The 5,926-nt window shown below is 38.5% G+C and overlaps 1 non-coding gene across 1 annotated transcript; it reads left to right on the forward strand.

Annotated features, from left to right (window-relative positions):
• Positions 1 to 943: 943 nt before the first annotated feature.
• Positions 944 to 1,050, forward strand: LOC141593667 (small nucleolar RNA R71). The gene has a single exon (XR_012521738.1). It is a non-coding gene; the product is annotated as a small nucleolar RNA R71 (small nucleolar RNA).
• Positions 1,051 to 5,926: the final 4,876 nt, after the last annotated feature.

The following is a 5,926-nucleotide window of genomic DNA, read 5'->3' on the forward strand; positions in this document are numbered from 1 at the left end:
TCCTTGGAGTTTTGCACAATTTCTTCTTTGTCACTAGCTTCCACAACTTCATCCTCAACTTGCTTCTTCGGTGCTTCATACCTTGTACCACTTCTCAAGTGAATGGCACTAACCGTTTCATGTCTTGGGGGATTACATTGAGGTGGTGATTGCCCCTTTTGTCTTTGTGAGCTTGAAGATGCTAGTTAAGTCAATTGGGTTTCCAACATTTTGGTGTGAGCTAGAATGTTGTTGATGGTGATTTCCTTTACTTGACTATCTTTTTGCATTTGAGTGAAAAACTCTTGTTGATTCTTTTGCATTTGGAGGACCGCTTTTTGAACATCAAAACCTTGGTCATTTTGTTGATTGTATGGAGTTTGATTTTGGTAACCTTGGTTTTGGTTGTAAAAGGGTCTTTGATTTTGGTTTCTCATGGGAGGTGGGGTGTACATTTTGGCTTTTGTATGAGAGATTTGGATGGAATTTGGTGTTTTTATTGTAATAGTTGGAATAAGGGGTACCACTCTTGTATGCTTGGAAAGCATTCACTTGTTCATTTGTTCCCCTACATTCACTTTGGTCATGTCCCAAAGTTCCACAATTCTCACATATCCCACTTGGGATTGATGAAGATGTCGTCATGGCATTAACATGATGCTTTGGTGATTTTGAGGCTTCTTCAAGTCTAGCCATAGCTTTTTCAAACTTCAAATTGATGGTATCAATGTGAGCACTAAGTTGAGCACCCAATTGAGTAATGGAGTCCACTTCATGCTTTCCTCCTCTAGTAGCCTTGCGAGGTCTACTATATTGTGAGTTATGGACCGCCATTTCCTCAATTTTGTTCCAAGTTTGATTGTCATCAACTTCGGTGAACATTCCATTTGATCCCATGTTGAGAATGTTCCTTGAATCTTCATAAAGTCCGTTCCAAAATTGTTGTACCAAGAACCACTCGCTAAGTCCATGGTGAGGACATGAGCGACAAATTCCTTTGAATCGCTCCCAAGCTTCATACAAAGATTCTTCATCCCTTTGCTTAAAGCCCGTGATTTGAGCTCTTAGCATGTTAGTCTTTTCCGGAGGATAGAACTTTTTGTAGAAAGCTAGAGCCAACTTCTTCCAAGAATCAATTCCGAGAGTAGCCTTATCAAGGCCTTTCAACCATTGTTTCGCGGTGTCAATTAGAGAAAAAGGAAATAAGACCCATCGAATTTGGTCTTGAGTTACACCGGTTTGACAAATCGCATCACAATAGTCACAAAAGGTTTCCATATGAGAGTGGGGGTCTTCACTAGGCATCCCCCCAAATTGGCTTCTTTCGACTAATTGGATAAATGCGGATTTGGCAATAAAATTTCCGGTTAGATGTTGTGGTGTGGGAGTACCATTGGGTAGGTTCTCCTCGGTGGGTACGGAATGTGATAAAAACTTAGGCATTGTGAGTTGATTTTGTGTTGGGTTCCCCTCACCTTCTCTTGCATAAGGGTTGATGAACTCAATAGTTGGTTGAATATCTACAACCTCACCAATACCTCTCAAAGTTCTCCTAGCAAGTCTTCTATTGGTTGTCAATGTTCTTTCAATTTCGTGATCAAAGGGTAACAAGTCACCTTGTGACCTTCTAGACATGCAAAATATCAAACAACTCGAAAACAATTAGAACAAACCTTGAGGAGTTTTACTTCCCCAAGGCAAAGAAAGACACAACTAATAACAATACAAGAAAATCTAAATCAAGTTAACACCGTCCCCGGCAACGGCGCCATTTTTGGTCGTGATATCTATCTAGACTCTTTTTCGGTTACTTGTCGTTAGGAGCACCTAGACCAAAACACAATTTATAACTTCACAAACAACTCTACAATTAGTAAAGAGGCAAGTAAAGGTCGGATCCCAAGGGACGGGAATTGAAATGAGATTTCTATTGCAACTAGTGGTGTCTTAGGGCTGTCACAATTGGGGTTTGAATAGAAGATCACTAAACTAAATAGCAATGAAAGTAAAACAAGTAAGATGAATTAAAAGGGTTGTAAACAAATGATAAAAAGCACTAGGGTGTCATGGGGTCATAGGGGATTCATGGGAATTGATCATACAAACATGTTCTCAAATTATAAGCAAGCAATTATTGTTGTGATGGATTGAGTTGGGTTATATCTTACAATCCTAGGAAAGTTTGGGTCCCGGAGCCGAATCGATTAGATTGTACAACACCTACAAGTCGACTTAGTCTTTCCTACTCAACAACATGCATGGTCTAATGAGACTCGAATTGGTTTATGTCTTACAAGTCTCATTGAAAAGATAGGTGATGGGTAAAAAATGCAAGGATTCATAGGCTCGCATTTCATCAAACATAACATGTGCATGAGTTGAGATCAAAACAAGCAAGCAAATAGACCATGAAAGCATATTAATTTAAGCATGAATCATTCCCCATGTTGGTTTCCCCTAATTACCCATTAACCTAGCTAAGGAAACTACTCACTCATTATCATGTTGAACATGCTAGCAAGGTTGTCAATCATACCAACAAAATGAAACATGATGAATAAATGAAAATAATTAACAATAATTAAAAAGGGATTAAGAGAATTATACCTACTAATGATTCCAATAATAAAGCAAAGAATAAAAGAAGTACTTGATGCTTGATTGAGAGGTTGTCAATCTCCCAATAATAACCCAAATAATCTTCAATTACCCAAAAATAAAGGATGAACAAGAGAGAGATTAAGGAAATAAAACTTGTATTAAAACTTGATTAGTTGTTGATTACAAAATTAAAGAGAGATTTGATTGATATTAACTACACTAAAGATTACTAAGAAGAACATGCTCTTCTAATTAGACTAATGGGGTATTTATAGTGGGGATTAGGTGTAGGAATTAGGGTTAACTAAGGGCTTAAATGACGATTAAGTCCCTACTTAAGGAAACGCCGGTATTTTTGGAAGGATGGGCATCTTTCTTGAAGCTTGAAGAAACGAAATTGGACTGCCTTGGAATCCGGACGTCTTTATCACGGGACGGGCGGTTTCTGTGGTCTCTGCCCGGGCGTCTTTGGGTGAAGACGGGCGTCTTCTGAAGCTGCTGCCCGGGCGTCTTGTAAAGAAGACGCACGGACTGGGGTTGTGGAGACGGGCGTCTTGTTAGGGAAGACGCACGGATTGCTGTGCAGTCTTGTTTCTTCTTCTTTTCTTCCTTTTTCTTCATAAAATCATTGGGGATTTCCTCGGGGATGCAAGGATCTTTTCTCATCATTGCCCATTTACTATAGTATGTACAAAGGCCTTATAATCTTGTCTCTCCTTGATGCTTGGTCATTTGAATTCAATCAATTTAGTCTCGTTTTTCCATGAAAATGCAAGGTTTGCACTCCTTTCCTACCAAGGACACAAAACCTCAAAGAATATGCAAAACAAAGAACTAAAGACAATAAATGACCCAAATATGCACTAAAAAGCATGGGAACAAGGCTAATTCGGGGACTAAATATGCTCTAATTATGGTCACATCAATATCACTTTGAAGATCTATCTTCGTGCCTTGACTTGTTTACTCTATGACCGGAGAGATGTGAGTAAGCTTAACTCACATGAGGTTATGTTACTTGCTGCCTACCTTAACCCCACCCGAGCCCCGAGAGTCTCTTTCAGTGCCCCGGCCATAGTATGTGCTAGCCTAACTTTGATGGCCTCATCTGACACATGTTTCTTGAGTTGTGGTGCCATTGCCACACGGTTGGCGGAGAGACTGACCACCTTTGAGGCCTCCTCGGCCTATACACCTTTGACCCCGACGATGCCTACCTTGGATCGTGAGTACATTCTCGACCAGAAATGGTTGAGAAATTTGGAGGGTGGTGAGTTAGCCTGGAGAGTTTGGGGGATGAGTTGGATGAGGGTACCTGTGTTGGGGTTGGTGTCCTTAACAGTTAGTGCAAGGACTTATAAATCTCTAAAAGGATCAAAGGGCATACTTTTGGTATTATTATCAGTTGATCCACGTTTATCAATAACGGTTGGCTTGCTAGATAAGTTTGACGTTATTGTCATACAGATGGCGGTGATCAACTGGTCCCTAAAAGTCACACCTATAGGATACGTTTGAGAGATGTGACGGTATGAAAATACAGTCATGTAGATGCCAAATTTGACTAACCAGTGAGTCCGAGTTATTTGACTAGTAATTAGTCAAAATGTGATGTTGAGATATTATATTTAATACGGATTAAATAAAATGGGCTAAGGCGAATTAAACAGTTAATTCGTAAATTAAATATAAACGATTATATTTAATTAATGTATATTGAGTAAATTATACAATATCGTCTTTGTCGGACATGTATTAATACTTCAACTAACCCGTGTTATTAGTTGATGTTTTAATAGCCGATAACCGATGACGATTTATAAAAACCGCGTCATATACATTTTAGCGGGATTGGTCGGGCCACGAGTTAAAAGAAGGAGGAAGTGAAAGCCCACTCCCTCCCCTAGGCTCTCGGTTTGGCCGAACCAAACAAAAGGAGAGACTCCCTCTCCTTTTGACCTAGCGATTTTCATTTACAGAAAAACTAGGGTTTTGGAGATCATTTTTCTCTCTGAAACCTAGATCTCACATCGTAAAACCTCACAAGAGCTTTCTCAATATTGCAAGTCAATTAGAAAGCATTTCTAGCACACGGGCATTTCTCAGACGATCTTGGGTGCAACAATTAGGAGGAGGTCTACCTTGATCTCTCATTGCCGAATTGCACTAGGACCAGAGGTTATTTCTAATGCTTTATTGTCTTTCTCATGTTTTCGTTTTATGACTATAATCACGTATTAAATTTGCGTTATAATCCTTAAATTTAAAGGGTCTTATACGGATATAACCCTACAAGTGGTATCAGAGCGAGGCCACGTAAATTTTCTATGTGTTTTTCATTAAACGGAATTGGATTGATAATTTTTGCTTGAAAACCGTAAGGCAGCAAGTTTTTTTTTGATCTCGAAAATATTTTTTTTGTTGCTGCGGTTTTTTCCTTGTCTCGAAAACCGTGTCCAGTTTACACGGCTGAATTTTTTTAAACCGTGACATGTCTTACACGGTTATTTCATCTTGTTTTTCAATTTGTTGTTATGCATATTGTTGTTTTATACGGAGATTATAACAATATGTCAAGTTTTGTCAAATTGTAAAATTGTTTTGATGCGGTTTTGATCAAAATTGCAGTAGGTTTTGTTTTGTCAAACTGTTTCACGAGGGTTTTAAGTTTTCCAGAAATTTTTGTACTCGATCGAGCATGTTTTTAATCGATCGAGTGGTTTTTCTGTCTTGTTTTTACTCGATCGAGTCTTTCTTGACTCGATCGACCACTTTTAAAACCCACCGCCGATCGAGAAGTCCTCGTACTCGATCGAGCAAGATTGTTGATAAAGTCCTCGATCGACCACCGATTAAATCGATCGAGTACTTCTGACTAGCATACCTCTCGATCGACTAGCGATTCATCGATCGAGCCCTTTAGTTCCTCGATCGAGCACTTTTGTCCCTGGATCGAGGGATTTTGTTTTGCGACTTTGAATTTTACTCTTTTTGTCTAAAAATTCTCTTTTGGCCATAAAATGTACATTATACGGATATTGTACACTTGCTATGATTGTGAAACGGTTCACACACGTACCATTAAGTTATTTTAAAGCGTATTTAAAGTAACGGATTGTATTTGATTAAAATTAAATTGATAGAAGCGGTTTTATCACATGAATTTTAATCATTAAAAGGTGGTTTGGATATATTTAACATAATTACGGAATTATGTCACGAATGAATTTGTTTTTAGTTGATGCATATTTATTTATCGTTAATTTTGAATGCTTGTGAATGCCTTTTATTACGTATTTAATTTTACAATCAGTTGTAACTTAGTGTGGCCTTAGTAGAACGTGTT

This window comes from Silene latifolia, chromosome 7 (genome assembly GCF_048544455.1).
Source record: "Silene latifolia isolate original U9 population chromosome 7, ASM4854445v1, whole genome shotgun sequence".
NCBI classification, from domain to species: Eukaryota; Viridiplantae; Streptophyta; class Magnoliopsida; order Caryophyllales; family Caryophyllaceae; genus Silene; species Silene latifolia.